Raw genomic sequence first — 16,235 nt, forward strand, 5'->3', positions numbered from 1 at the left:
TATGCTGTGTGGAGTCCCAGGCTCTGGCAGGGTATCGGTAATGACATGTCAGTCTGCGTGCTGAAAGGTCACAGCTTTAACACTGCTCAGTGATGAGGAACAAAATGGAGTTAATGTGGTGCTCAGAGTACACGACTTGGGCAAAGTAAACATGTGTATGTGTGGGTGTGTGAGAGTCAAAAAAACTAAGAGGTGGAGGAGAGAGTATGGGGCAGGGAGAGGGAGTGAATGAAAGCAAGAGAGTGTGATTAAAAGAAAACAGCAACTTCACTTTCAAGTAATTATTAGAAAATAAGCACCAGCAAGATTACATCTCTGTTAGTTATAGACGTTTAATTCTAAAAGCCTCTACACATCATAAATGCCAATACTCACCTACAATTTTTTTTCAAAACTATTAAATTGGAAAAAAACAACAATTGCAACGCTTTTTCAATAAAAGGATCAAATAGTCATGCATGCAGAGGGCCAACTACTGGGATCGTATTGACCCAGAGCAGCGTCTGACAGTCTGTCTGAGCAACCTGGTTGTAAAGCCTAGGTCAGCTACTCTCACCCACGGGTGGGCCTCAGAGCACCAACTCGTGGGCCAATTGGCCAAAAATTGGCAAAATTTAAAACGTTCTTTGGGTGATTCACCAACTACTTATTTTTATATACAGTATAAATGTCAAGGTGGTCCTTGAAATCAGAATTGGGCTTCTAGTTACAAAAGGTTGAGAACTCCTGGGCTAAGCTAAGCTGTTTTATTAAGTTTACTTTTAGCAAAATGTTCTCAGTGAATTTTAGGTCCCCTGGTAAACACTTACGCAGTGTATGGCATATGTCTAGGGCTTTTATTGTGAAAGGTAAGAACGGAGGGAGTGGATCTGGTCTGTGCTGCCTTTGTCAAGGTTGAAAAGAGTGATCAAGTTTTCTGTCTTGATTTGAAACACGGAGCCTCCATGTTGTTGTACACTATAAAGTAGGCTCTACACAACATCATTGGTTGATGCCTTTATTTGCGGTGAGAAAAATAATTACATCGCTTGCATTCTGACGAAAGTACTCAAAACAAAAACAACACTTAGAAACAATATATTGATGTGAAAAAAAGTGTGTAAAGGACTTAAGATTTACATTTCCCCAGTCTGAGATGCACTACTTTCTTAACATTGTATTATCAGAAGTTGCTTTGAGTTGACTGCAGTGAAGACACATAGGGTCTATTTTTTTTGGTTCCTGTGAAAACTGTTCCTGGTTAATTAGTTACAGCTACATGCACACAAGGAACCAGTTAGCTGAGAGAAAGCAGAAAATCAGACTGTACCAACCTGGTTTCAACGATCTATAATTTCCCCTTGCATGACGTAAGAGAATACCCTCTTGGGGGCACGTCCATGTGATTGGTTGAAAGAGGAGGAGACACCTGATTGGCAACAGATAGTTCCCTGTTGAAAAAAAAATGCATTTGTGAATCAAGGGAGGTCAAGGTAGTCTCAAAAAGCCCACACACAAATGCGGAGAAGTTATGACAGTGGTGGGCCGTCAGGGCCAGCAAAGCCTTCTCTGCTGGCCTAAACAGAATCACATAGCTATTTTATAATTTAATAATTTTTCATAAATACACTACATGTATTCTAAATATTTTTCCCATTAGCTTATTATCACGTTGCACCGCTACTGTCTTCCTCTGCTTCCAGTGCAGCTTGTTTTAAGTAGAGCTTTTATCCAATCAGATTTCACCTCTATGTCTCTAGGTAAGAAGAGAGGCCCGAGGCCCGCTGGATAGCCTTTGCAGATTAAAGTATATGGGGGCGATATTGTTGAGCGTCATAGTCTTCAACCAATCAGATCTTTAGTTTGACATGTTGGGCGTATTCTTTGACGTGTCAGAGCATTCTAGGTGGCCTACAAGTACGTCAACATTAACTTGAAGCAAAGCATTAACATGCGGCGTGATTGGTCAGTGGGCTAGCGTCACTGTTGTGAAGCTGAAGCTAGCTAGCAGAAGTTAGTAGTAGTAGTAAGAGTTCAAGTTGAAAGATATGTAAGAAGTTATGACATTGACATGACATTTTTTGCTTGGTATAGATTCTTTTTTTTTTTTTTTTTTTTTTTAAACCTAGCTTTGTTTTTTTAACACTCAATGGCTGAAGGTTCTCTGAGTTATGCTCTGCTTCATGCTCTTAGATGCTTGTTTGGAAAAGGAAATTGTCAGGTTTCACAAAACGACAGACAAGAACCCAATAGCACGACACAGAAAACAGTTCAGGTGTAGAAACAGGGTTTAATAACCAGCAGAGGTCAAACCAGGTAGTAACCCGCGTAGCAAACAAATCCAGTGGGAGCAAGCAAAAGGGAAGGTCCAAAGTCCAAAAAGGCAGGTCAATACACAAACGATCAGGATCAGAATCAGAATGATAGGTTGCTGGATAGCTAGGGAAACACACTAGACAATCTGGCAAAGAACTGAGGGAAATGGACCGGTACATATACACTGAGGGGCTGATTGCTGATGAGGAGCAGGTGAGTATGGAGGTGGGGCAGGCCAGGTGAAATGAAATCAGCAATTAGTGCAGAACAGGAGGGAGTGGCAGATTCTGAAATGATATGAGAGTTAGTGTGGCAAAACAGGAGGCAGACAAATGAAAAACTAAAGCCTGGCTGAAGTTGTGACAGAAATGTACTTATGACTTCTGGTGACTAGTAGTTCTTTTGATTACCAATGTTGAATGCACTTATTGTAAGTCGCTTTGGATAAAAGCGTCTGCTAAATGACTGTAATGTAATGTAATGAAATGGAGGAGAAATGGATTTCTCAAGAAGGACATTTCCAGAAAAGCTGGACTTCAGCCCTGACCCAGCCAGGAAAAAGATTTGTGCGCCACTTTCAGTCCAGCAACTACGAACGGTATTTCTGGCTGACAGCTTCAGAGAATCGTTGCACATTTTATGGCTGGGAATGCGTTTTATTTGCGACTGAGCGTCTTGGTGTTTGGAACTACGCTATGCTAACCTGAGGTGATTCTAAGCAAGGCAGCAACGCGACACCATAGGACAGGACACTTACAAGCTACGGTGCTTTTGAAAACTTTTGCTGAGACCTGAGTGGATCTACAACTCAACGAACACGTTCACAAGAGGACCTCTGGCTGGAACTGAATGTTTAATGATGTACAACCGCATCATTAAACTCTTTGTAATCAAAGAAAGGAGGATGGACTTTGTCTTTAAGTGAACAGCATCTGTGGTAAGTAAACTGCTTTTGTTTTTTTACATCTGCAGTAGTGTTACTACTGTGTTATTTTTTCTATAGTGTCATTTTTATGATATGGTTAATATTGTTCCCTCTGATGTGAATAATATATGAATGGCTTGTGCTCTTCAGTGTGCGGATGAATACGTGTTTTAGCGCCGTAGTGTTGCTGGATTGATTTGTCATGCTTTGTTGTCATAAATATATGTGACTGGTTCTTGTGAGTTTGTTCTTGTCATTGTGTTAATTATGTTGATTTTGACTATATGCATTGTCCATTAATGACGAAATTATCCCATCATTCATGTATCTGCACTCTGAAGTCTGTGTATTTGTAGGTGTTGAGCTTCATTTTTACACAAAACAAATCATAACTTGTAGGGATTAGGGTTCGGACATTTGGTTCTGTTTGGGGTTTTGGTTGGTTCAACTGTAGTAGAACAGCACTGAAGGTCCAGGTATAAAACACACGGCCCGCCACTGAGATATGACAAGCAGTTTGTTCAAAGCAGGTTCAACAGTTTGGATAGAAATTAATCAACATCCAACTATGTTTTTGATGAACATTTCAAATAACTTCAAATACATATATTTGTGGATTTCTTTTACATTTACTTAAAACAAGAAATATTTGTGTGTGAATCAGACATGTTTTTATATCATATTCCTTAAATGTGGAGTCTGTTTAATGTATATGATGGTAACTATTTTTGTGTGCATTGAAAAATATTCTAGTGGAGAGAGTCATTTATTTTTAAATCACTTTTGTGAATCCTTCTGTGTGCCTTCATTAATATTGAGACTGATCTGACCGCATGCAAACCTAGGAATGAAACTAGATGTTTAATGTATGCAAGTGCTTCTGAAGTGGACATGACTCAGAGTCGAGTCTGAGCATATTCTCCTGTAATGTATTGTAAAATTCATTACATTACAGGGGAAGAGGGAAAAAAATAATGAATAGATATCACCTAAATGTGTATTCGGAATGTTTTCTTTCCACCAGTCTGAAAGAAGACATGTTGTGGAATCAAAATAGTAAAATACAGTTTTTCTTCCTGAGGTCTCTCGCCTCAAAAACAAACAAACAACCCCAGTCTACCCAGCCCTGATCCTGTATCCTGACTGAAAAGTATCATCGGTCTTCTAAGACACCATCAGTTAACTGATTCAAAGAGCTCATCCGATTTAGTTTTTGTTTCAGCTCCTCTGCTTCAAATCCCATTTCATCAACGATTACATTAAGTGCACTTTTTAGCACACTTATGTACTTCAGTGAGCAGCTGATCAAATCTGTCATTACATCAAGATAATGGTTCCCCTTCCATCAATCCTCATCCTCGGCTCATCGCGTCAAACAATTGTACTTTGACAATTGTTTTTCTTTCCCAAAAAAAAAAAGCACCCATTCTCTTTCACGGCTTTGTCGATGAGTTGGGGGGAGATTGCTCACAGTTTTCTTCACTCACTGCCTCTGCGGCATTGTGTGTGTGTGTGTGTGTGTGTGTGTGTGTGTGTGTGTGTGTGTGTGTGTGTGTGTGTGTGTGTGTGTGTGTGTGTGTGTGTGTGTGTGTGTGTGTGTGTGTGGTAGGCCTCAACAGTTGGGAACCCCCTCTTCCATTCCCTCCCCTATCTAGAGCCCATAACCGCCTGCCCCATTCAGGTGCAAATAGAGGCAGCAAATTTAAAGCCTGGCTTTATGGCCTATAGTGGTCTTTGCCTCTCTCTCCTCACTGGCTGCAGCACTTTGGGTGGCTCAGGGAAACATCTGGAGGGGACAATGGCCCCCGAGGCAGCCGCTCCAAGGTGCTCTTTCAGCGACGCATGCCGGCGACGCACGCAAATAAAAAGCACACAGACTCTCTATCAATTCAGTGTTGGACATTTTTACAGCCACTTTCAGTCTTACGTGTCAGGTGGTGTGGATGGGGTGCTCCGTCAGTCGGTCACGCAGCAGAGACAAGGTGGGGAAGGCACATACTGAGCAACGTGAATGAGACACTCCTAATCTAGCCCAGATTCTGCCAAAATACAGGGTGGGACCATGACATCATTACTGAAAAACAGCCATGCCAGACACCTTATTTGTACTTGTGGGACTTCCATATTTTCAGCATTGCAGACAGTATGTCAGAAAAGGAAGTGAGGGGAGGCCTTCTGAAATGTTTTAAACATCTGTGAGCGGTTTCAAAGAGGGCACAGCTTTCTGTAGGGAGTTGCATGACCTCCTCATGTTTGTGGCTTTCCAACACGATCTCATCTCAGCTCGTTACATATTCACTGCATTTCGGCCGCATGGACCATTGTCTAAATTAAGTCTCAGGGATCTTTTACTGCCTAAAAAGGCCCTGGTCGGGGGGTAGTAGATTTTAAAAGTACAGGATCATGCAGGGTGGGGTTTGCAGGATGACTGTCGCTGATTGGTCAAACACAAAACAGCTGCTTCAAATTGTGTACCGCTTCATTCATGATACAAGGAAATAAAAGTATTGCTTTAGGGCCGTGCTATGACGAGGGTAGAGCATTTATCTTCTTTGAAAACATTAAAAGTAAATTTAGGCTTTGTTCTTAGTTTCCTGACTCCATTTTAAAAAAGACAGAAAGAAAAAGAGAGCAAGATCGCGCGAGCTGGTTCCTTGAAAAGAAGTCCCGCAACTAAAATGAACAGGAACGCTGCTAAAGACATGCATAATAGGTTGTAGGAACACTTCTGCCAGGGCCTTTGACAAAGGTACTGGTGTCAGAAATGATGTTGGTTTCTGGGTGTTGTGGTGTAATCTCCCCACAGCTCCTGTGCCAGGATGAGTCAAATGCAGAGGATGAATTCCTCCACAGGGATTAATAACTCAACTTGAATGACTCATTTATGACATTTGATGATGACAGGCGCAGCCAAGCCCTCACGACATTATATGCAAGTCTAATACTTGGCAAGTACATGGCACATACTCAGAGAGGCTGTGCCCAAGACCTCTCTACAGGAGACACACAAACAGAAACAAAACATACAGAGAAGTCACATTAGTCACTGCATTACTTCATCTCAGTTTTCAGGCGATGCAGCCCAACCTCTGGTGGCCAGAGGTGGAAGAAGTATTCAGATATTTTGCTCTGTATTTAAAAAAAAGTACAAAAGTATGAACATCAAATTATACCTAGTACCAGGTAAACCATGCAGAATGGCCCATTTCTGGATTCTGGATCATATATATATATATTATATTGCTAGATTACGGCTGGTAAGGGTGTGGTAGCTAGCACTGTTGCCTCACAGCAGGAGAGGCCCGGGTTCAATTCTCTTGCTCGACGGCCCTTCTGTGTGGAGTTTGCATGTTCTCCCAGCGGTGTGGCTTTTCTCCAGCTTTTCCAGTCTCCTCCCACAGTCCAAAGACATGCAGCTTAGGTTATTTGGAGACTCTAAATTGCCCGTAGGTGTGAATGTGAGCGTGAATGTTTGTCTGTGTCTGTGTGTTGGCCCTGCGATAGTCTGGTGACCTGTCTGGTGAACCCTGCCTTCACCCAATGTCAGCTGGGATCGGCTCCAGCACCCCCTACGACGCTGAACAGGATAAGCTGTTGAAGATAATGGATGGATGCAACTATTGATGGATTAATGTGCACATCCCTTTAATGGCTGAGCTAATTGTAATTAGCTTATATGCTGCTTGGTCAACACATTCTCAGTCCTACGGACGCTTGGTCAGTACCCCTTGCCATCACTTTTTAAAGCACTGGGTACTCTTTTAGTGTAGGATAGTCGGATAGACTTCAACACGTGGTTAACGTTGTGAATTTTTACAAAACTACTTGGTTGGGTTTAGGAAAAGATCATAGTTTGGGGTAAAATAAGTTTGTTTACGTGATTTAACCTACGTTACAAGTTAAGTACGTACGTTTTATGAGTTACTTATGGTACGTATGTGAAATTAAGTATGTACATTTAGTATGTAAGTTAAGTATGTTAGTTTAGTGTGTTATAAAACATATACAAAGTCAACATTGACCTCTGGTTTCTCACATTTGTTGGAGAAAGGGTATTAGTTCGCTGTGCTGTGGATACGTTTCCTCCCCATGCAGTTTAGAATAGAGACGTCTGAGAGGAGGGCTGAAATAGGCCTCGCCTACCATCTCACAACATATGTCATATATCTCTTGATTTCTACTTTAATCCATTACTTGGTCACAGAATTCTCTACTTGGCCTCAGCTATCGTAGCAGACATGGTTGCTGGGAGATTTGTGCGTCAATGTAAAGCCTTTGTGAGCAGCAGTGCACTTTGACAAAGCGTTGGGGGGGTTTTTTTTTCCTTTTTTTTTGTCATCCAAGGCACCTGGTGTGCACTGAAGACATGAATGGGGCAGCTGGGTCATACTTCAAAGAAGATGCTCATTCAAACACACAGACGCAGGCCTTCACAACAACTGATTCAAGCTGGAATGGAATTAAGGACTTCTACCTGAGAAATGTACTACTTTTCAGGTACTTCTATTTACTTGGGTATTTATTTTCATTTCAATGTTTTAGAGCTAATACAAAGCACCTTAACATTACCCATCAGTACTTTTTCACTGAAGGTTGAGTGATCATTCCAAATGTGATTCAGGTCTATCAACCATTTGAAATATTCTACAGCCAGTCTAATAACCAAATTAAATCCCATTCACAGATTCAGGGAATGACACTAAGAGCTTTTAGTAATCAAATTCCCAGGTTGGTAAATTAGAGATATTTGATGAATGCAATTTCCCTCTCACAAATGGATACTGAACTGAACTCCACTGTAGCTGCAGGTTGCTCATGGGATGCTGATGCATGTGGGGCACTGAGATCTTTAGCTCAGGTCTTGGTGGGCCTGTGCTAAGAGGTATTTATCATGGTAAATGCCAGGCGGTTCACTGGAGGGAGAGAGCGCCCATCAATATAATGTGTAATACCTGATGGAATGTGTTTTGATTGTAATGCTGGAAATGAAGCTTTAGCGTAAGTTCAGACAGGAAGACTATACTCTTGCATGCCTAAGCCCGTAGTTTATTTCTCCTACAGCTGCCAATCACTGCTCATGCATGCTCACTCATTATTTCATTGCTCTGTCAATCATGATATCAGCTGTTTAGATCAGCTGGTCTCTTCTATCCAATAGCACAACGAAACAATGACATCGTTAGCCTATCATGTTGCTGCTGTCTCTTTTAAATATGATTGTCTCTCTGCCTTCAGTACGTTCATGCTGCTGTTACGCACCCCTCCACCTCCCCATCTCCACCCAGTCTTCATCAGATTCATCAGCCTCATCAACTCATCATTCTATCAGCCTCATCAGCCACCACCACCACCAGTGTCTGGACTCCACGGGGGAGGGGGGGGTCACAGACGCCCCCCCATTACTAATTAGAGTCCAAGCACCAAAGACTCTGAAGACTTCATCATCATCTGTTAAAAATAAACAATTATCTTTCCTTCATCTGACTTGTCTCTCCTGATTGAAATGCATTATAGGATCATCACACTGTTTTTAAGGCCAAAAAAAGAGTAAAAGAGTATTTCCAAAATGTCAGCTTCACATGATAGAAGTGCTTATTGACAGGTTCTACAGGTTGAACGTTGATTGTGTTTATCTGAACGTTGATTGCGTTTATCTCACAGATCAGGTAAATCACAGCTGGATTGTAAAAGCAGCAGGGCTGACTGAATGTAAGTGTCAATTATTTATTTTGCATGTGTTGTTAGCAGTGGCGGGCCGTGTGTTTTATACCTGGGCCTTCAGTGCTGTCCTACTACAGTTGAACCACCGCCTATTAACCTCATTAAGACGCCACAGCTACGGTTATTATTTGTTTCTAGGGGTGTAACAATACACGTGTTCGGATTAAACCGTTCGGTACGAGGCTCACGAACCAAACAATACGTTTGAATAATACTATTGCATATTTTATTTCCCACAAGCTTAAATTGTGGGAAATATAATGTTTTCGGTGGACTTTGCTCAAACTGGCAACATGCTGTCTGACACTCCCACCCCGGAAACAAAACATTGTACTCTGGTGAGGAGCGTGTGTTCTGGGAGGCACACTATGCTAAACTAGCTTAGCAGGAAAACCAACATGCTACAAACTCTCCCTGCAGTGTTTAGTTGTTCCCTACTGATTCAAACAGGGCTAAAGCAATCGGCACACAATCCCCATTTTTCCAGACCATAATTCTTGCTTTGTAAAAGAAAACAAAACCCCAAACAGAGAATCAAATGTCCGACCCCTAACCCCGTGCATGATGGGATGCATCGTCATTAACGGACAATACATGTAGTCAAAATCAATGTAATTAACACAATGACAAGAACAAACTCACAAGAACCAGTCACATATATTTATATGATAACAAAGCATGAAAAATGAAGCGTAAGTGAAAAAAATAGACAGGATTTCATAATGGCAGCTTTATCATTTTAGCATGATTTCAAAAGCTATACTAATAAATCCATCTACTGATCGTAAAGTGTTTTCAGGAAGCAATTTTATTGATCTGTATAAGGTAATCACATAATCATGTAATCATGATCTGATGATGGCACTAAATGGAAAGTCAGGAGACAACAAAAGTCATTTACAATCCTCTCGGGATCAAGAATAGGTAATTTCCTAGATTAATAGGTCAAACAATTAAACCTATTAAAGAGAGCACAGAAGCGGTAGTGTTTCCGAGTTTTGAGTCCTTTTAGAAAACCTCTCATTTTACTGCAGCAGGGTCTGACGGTCCTGGTTCTGGTTCTCCCCTTCCTCCCATCTCTCTGGCAACTTAGGATCGCTCAATTGGACAGCAAGAGGACCTAGACAAAAATGTACTATAAGGGCCACTCCACTTATTTTAAACATCAAGTTTACTTTTCTCATCATTGTTAAAAAAAAAATGTCTTCTGTGGCTCTGGAGGAGCCTTTCTTAACTCAGAGAAAATAACCCATATGATGTCATCAGGAAACTGTCATCTTTCTAATTTGGCACAAATGATGGGGAAAAATATCGATAGTATGCAATTTGTAAACTTGTATATTTTAGTTAGTGTGCCACTGTCAACACACAGAAATATGAAATTTGTCTACAGGCAAGCAAGTTGTATACATATGGAGAATAAAATTTCCAATAATAAATTAATAATGAACAAATATACTCACGTGGGTTTAATTGGAGCAGTTTATTTGAGGACACTGCTATTTTCCCTAGAATTAATGATAATGACAGAATCTTTCAAAGAAAACTCCAATGAAACTATCAGGAAAGTTTTAGACAATGACTTAAGTTACAACCTGGGACCATGGGAACTGATGATCCACTGTTCTTTGGAGTTTGATGCATATGAAATAAAATTCAGGATATCTCAACCTCAGCTGCTTTACTTTTGAGTGCCCCAACTTTATGGATGTGCAACAATAAATCCCTGGAGTAGCCCTTTAAGAAGTCCTGTAATGCAATTTCAAAAAGCATACTTGTGTTTACTAACCTTTCGAGTCAGTGCTGATTTACAAGCCAGAGTGATAAGAGAAGGAAAGGTTCTATGTACCGTATGTGGACAGAGCACTTATTCTCTGCTGTTTTGAGGAAAGAAAGCTCTTGTTTTGTAATCCATCACTGCCCGGTAGACTTTCATCTAAGGCAAAAATCTCAGTGGTGCAACCTACTTTGTGATTCAGGCTGTTAGAGCGGGGTTTTTTTGCCAATAAAATGATTGCTCTCTGCAGCTTTAAATGATGCATCGATGTGTGTTAATCCATGCATTAGTGAGGATGTAAAAGTACTGCTTTCGCACTGTGAATAGATTTGTAAATACACTGCCTGCCTGTGACTTTTTAGCCAGGGACCTCTACACAGCTTCCAGCTACAGGTCCTTTTTTTTCCTATAATGCTCTACGCGGCGGGCCGACAAACGCAGAGCTGTAAAGCTGGGCCGGAGCTGTTGTTTCAATGTGGCCACCTCTCAGGAGAACACAGAGAAGATGTATCCTCTAAATCAAGCATTTATTTATTTATCCACCTGTACGCTGTGTGGTTTGCTCCAAGGCCTTCGCCAACGCGTTTCAGCCGCGGCGCTAAAGAAGACGGATGGGAGTAATTAGCATCACCTGGAGCCACGGTTACCAGTAAATTATTCCTGCAGCATGGACAAGCAACCTCCCCATCCCTCACCCTCTCTTCTTCAATGTTCTTCCTGCCTTCTTTTTCCTCAACTTTTCACTTTTCTTTTTTCCAAGTACATGTCACTTTGTTAGCATTCTCTTTTACTGATTTAAGGAGAGTTTACATGTGCACTCTGCACTCAGCATTGTATAATGGGCGACTGTGGATCAGTGGTAGAGCAGGGTCGTCCTTCAATCAGAGGATCGGCGGTTCGATCCCCGGCTCCGCTGGTCCATGTCGATGTGTCCTTGACCTCAAATTGCTCCCCTAACTGTGCCTATGTTATGTGAATGTTAGTTAGAGTCCTGATAGGCAGGTGCACCTCACATGGTAGCCCTGTCATCAGTGTGTGAATGATGACATGTAGTGTTAAAGAGCTTTAGATGGCTGGAAGACTAGAAAAGCAGTAAGGACAGTCCATTTACCATTTCATTGTGTTGATAAGCACTTACAAATATCCTTAACACTCTATAACAATAAAGATAATAGATTATAAAATATTTTATATTGCCTTATAAGATCAAGTTTCATATTAGCCTAATGGTCACTCAAATTGTGTAACACATAAATTATTTATAATGCATTGTAATCATTGTAATAAGTAATTATAGCATTATAATGTGATGTTTATAAGTGGTCAAACATTCAAAACACAACGGTTCTTAGTATAAGGTGATTCTGCATTCATTGAAACATAGTTATGAATATTATATTTCATTCCCGCCAAGAAATTCCCCCAATCCTATACGCTGCTCCTTTAAAGATCACACCTGTTTAGCATTAGCACATTAGCATTGTCACTGTGAGCATGTTTGCATCATTGATATGCTGACGTTAGCATTTGTCTCAAAGCACCGAGCTGCTGCAGTCAGCTCTGAGTCTTGTCCTAAAGCTCAGTCATCTCCATCTGCCTTTTTTTTTATCTTGGTACCTTTTTCTCTCTTCATTCCAAGTTTGGTTTCTCTCCACCTCCTTTTCGCTCCTAATCCCCTACTCTTTCTCGGTCACTGCAGCTTGCTCCAGCAGCACATAGTCATGCTTCCCGTTAGCCTACCGTTCATGTGTGTGAAGTAGAGCCAGGAGAAGGTTACGGGGACAGCAGGGTAAAGATGGAGCGATGGAAGGTCAGAGAAGAGAGGAAGTGAGCAGAGAAGGAAAGAAAGTAGGGGTGATGGCAAGATTTATTTGCTGGCTTTGCAGACTGGATCCAGCTGAATCCAGCATTGAGAGGGTCATCCAGACTGCATCTGATTTCCTGGAAAGAAAAGTGGGATTTGGAGAGCATCGAGAACAGCAGCCAGGCATTCAAACTACAATCTGATTTGCTTCCAGTCTGTTTTTCTTCTCTTACCATTTTCATCTCCGCTCCAACTTTTTACACCCTTGGTTCACATTCTGTTTGCACTCTTTGCCTCTAATCGTCTCTGTGGTTCTGGCTCCAGTGTGAGGTGAGTCAGTAGATGGGGTGTAAAGAGACGAAGGGTTTGGCCTGACAGTAGAGCCAGGAGAGGCCCACCTCACGGTCTCACATTCAAAACTACTGTTTCACTAATAGAGGAGCCAGCTAAGAGAGCACTTTCCATGCATGCAGGATCACAGTTACATCTATGAGCATTCAAGCAATAAGATATGAGTGAGACCCAACAACCCCAAATGGTTTCCTTACTCCCATTAAAACCTTCAAATTAGATTAAAGGGCAGAAAGAAAGAAGGAGGAGGGAAGAATGTGGATCGGAGCGCCAGGGTTTTCTTGATTCAGGGCAGAAAATCCTATTTCATGGTAGTGTGGAGTACCGTTCCAAAAAAACTTTTTATCAACTCCCTTCATCTGACTCGCTGAGGGATTTATTCTAATCTATCTCTCTCTCTCTCTCTCTTTCATACTCTCCAGCATCCTCTCTCAACCTCTCTCTCTCTCTCTCTCTCTCCCCCAGCGGTTCAGCAAAGAGCTGAGAGCGCAGAACAGCAGACAATACATGATTTCCAGGCATTTGCTTTTAATTTGCAGTCATTTGAAGGCTTGCCATCGTGTCCGCCTGGTTTGATTGTATTACCAGGAGATACAGAGCAATTGGGGAGATTAAAACCTCCCCCTTCTCTCATTTGATAGTCTTGCAGAAACCAAGGAATCTCCATTAGGCCCTTGAATGTTGATTAGAGAGACAAATCTGATGTCTAGATAACTGATGATAGGTGAAGTGGATTTTCTTGTAGAGTGCTGTGGTTAAGTGTTTCATGATGTCACGCAGCACTCATTTAAAAAAAAAAAAGAAAAGAGAGGAGGATTTGATTCGGATGACATGATTATAACGTCATGTGGATCCATCAGACTTCTGGAAGAGCATCACAGGAAGGATGGATCGGCTATAAGATGGAGGGGAAGTAACAGTTTTGTCTGATGTATGGCTTAGTCAGGTGCTTAAAGATTTGGGGGAAACATATGGTCGCCTCCTTCAAATACAAGTTGTAGACATCTTGTGAATGCCAGGTTGTCTGCACGTCCAAACAAAGTCTTCAAATATCTCAATGTTTGATTATCTGAATTCGAGGCTTCAGGATACACCTGTTGAGGAAGACAGACAGCTTTTTTCCTACCAAAACCATGTGTGCTGCTTGACTGCAGAGCCACTGCTATCTGCAACTCAATCTTAAGGCTATGGTTGAAACAAAGTACCTCTTACCAAGTGTCTATCTGTGTTTATGAATCTGCATATGCGCATACAGATAAACCCAATAGCGACAGCACCACAGAAAGCCCTTATATAACCCTAACCCTTCCCTAAAGTCCTCCCTTGTGCATTCACAGGTGAATCTCTCCACTCTCTCCTGGTCTCAAGCTTGAGATTTCTATCAATCATATAATATCTAAAAAAAAACAGATAAGTATAACACAATTTAGCTTATTTCAAATATAAATCTCAATATTATATTATCAGTTTTCTTCCAGTGTTGCAGTTCGGAAGAACTATAATTTGGATTTACGAAGGCATTGTATACGAACCGCTTCTTTTCTCTTATAACCTTGCCATTAGACTAGCAGACTCATATACCAACCTAGATGCCTGCACACAAACTCAGACGCTCACAGAATACCTCTGTCCTTTAGCTGTCCTGAAACTGCTGCATGACCTTTGACCCTGACTTTGGAGGTTCATCCCGGCCAATAATCCTCTCAGGCTCGCTCTGAGCTTGTTCTCTTATGCCTAGTCATGCACAGAAACGCCAGCCAACTGACACTCTTGCCACTATTCAGCCCGTCCTTGTTGACTCAGTACACACCGCTCTTTGTGAGAATGAAGTGACACTACAGCCATTTTACTGTTGACTGGTGTCATAAAGTATTTCTAGCAAATACTTTGAATAGCATATTTAGTTTCCTAATGTATTCAGTCAGTATTATTCGTGTTTATTTCAACAGTTTATTTCAACAGTTTTATTTGAAATTACATCCCTATCCCTGACAGCTGCCTGGGTGAATGATATTGCATTTATTTTGCCTTAATTATGAACATTGATTGATGAATTCCAACAAAATACTTGCATTTTGCTCTTTCTTTTGTTTTCAGTTCAGTTGATCATGTTGAAACTCACGCTCTTTTTATGCCTCTCTTAATACTAATTAGTGTCAGAACCTCTGTTCTTGTTCCAAGCTAGGGAACGCTCGTCTCAGTCTTCAATGACACCCCACACAACTCCACCAATCATGCCCCTTTTTCTGACAAATTGCAACGTCTTGATACTGATAGAATCAGTAAAATATTCACTGACAATGTATTTCATTTGTTTTCCTACAATATCCTCTCTTGTAGTACAATATGCACTCATAGCAACTATAGCATCAATAATTTATTTTGTTAAGGTCACAGGCAGATCATGGTCCCTAACTTTCCAAAGCCTATAGCAAAGTGCTTTTGTTGCCAAAATGTAACCACACGTGTAACTCATACCTGTAATTTTGGGGGAAATTTTACATGTAATATGTAAATGTAATTTTGCTTGCCACGGTTTGCCAAACAAATATGTGCAAGTGCACATTCCTGGTGGATAACTTTTACGTTTAAATATTCCATAAATGTAAAATATTTTTAGCATTTCACCTAAAATGTTACATTACATTGCATATATTTAGCCATGTGGATACAACTAAAAGTGCAATAATTATGCATCACCTTAGTGGACGGGCTGGGGTGTGCGGTTGGAACATGTCTTGGTTGTAGGTTGGGCTTAAGGCATTCAGCCACCATGAGCCACAGCCAAATGTGGTCTGTAACGGTCAGTTAGTGAGTGTTGATCGAAGCTTAGTAAAGCGAAGAGCAGCTGTGAAAGCCATTGGTTAGAAAGGTATGTGCCCTGGTTGTAATAACACATTTTCTGATGCTCATAAAGGAGCTGTATTAAACATTAAAATCATTAATATAGCAGCAGACAACTATTATCAATAAAAAGATACAGAGGAGTAATGTCTACCTGAGCGCAGAATGAAAGGAGTCCTCCGGTTCCCCCTCAAGTAAACACTGTTAGCTCTGTCGGCACTTTCACCGTAGTTTGCACTGTTAGCGCTGCACCGTTAGCTATGAGCTAGCCGGCTCGCCATCAACGTGTTGAGAGCCGTTGAGAGGCAATCAAAATGCTCCTCATCTGAGATCCTGCACCTTTAAGCATTCAACTTGTTAGTGTTGCTGCTGTGCATGAACTTACAATTGAGATCATGAATTATTCCCCAGAAGGCCATTATCAGGCAACGGGTGCAGTTATTGATACAGCCTAATGCAGCAGTGAAGGATAGCTTGTGTGCATGTAGCAGCATTAGTTATGGGGATTAACTCACTGC

The 16,235-nt window shown here is 41.2% G+C and overlaps 1 long non-coding RNA gene across 1 annotated transcript; it reads left to right on the plus strand.

The window, feature by feature from the left end:
- Positions 1-2,099: 2,099 nt before the first annotated feature.
- LOC137883648 (uncharacterized) lies at positions 2,100-8,685 on the plus strand. Its single transcript, XR_011104593.1, has 3 exons — positions 2,100-2,508; positions 7,565-7,717; positions 8,456-8,685. It is a non-coding gene; the product is annotated as an uncharacterized lncRNA (long non-coding RNA).
- Positions 8,686-16,235: the final 7,550 nt, after the last annotated feature.

The sequence above is a fragment of the Cebidichthys violaceus genome, unplaced genomic scaffold (genome assembly GCF_023349555.1).
Source record: "Cebidichthys violaceus isolate CVI_PGR_0920_01 unplaced genomic scaffold, fCebVio1.0.p SCAF_34, whole genome shotgun sequence".
NCBI lineage: Eukaryota > Metazoa > Chordata > Actinopteri > Perciformes > Stichaeidae > Cebidichthys > Cebidichthys violaceus.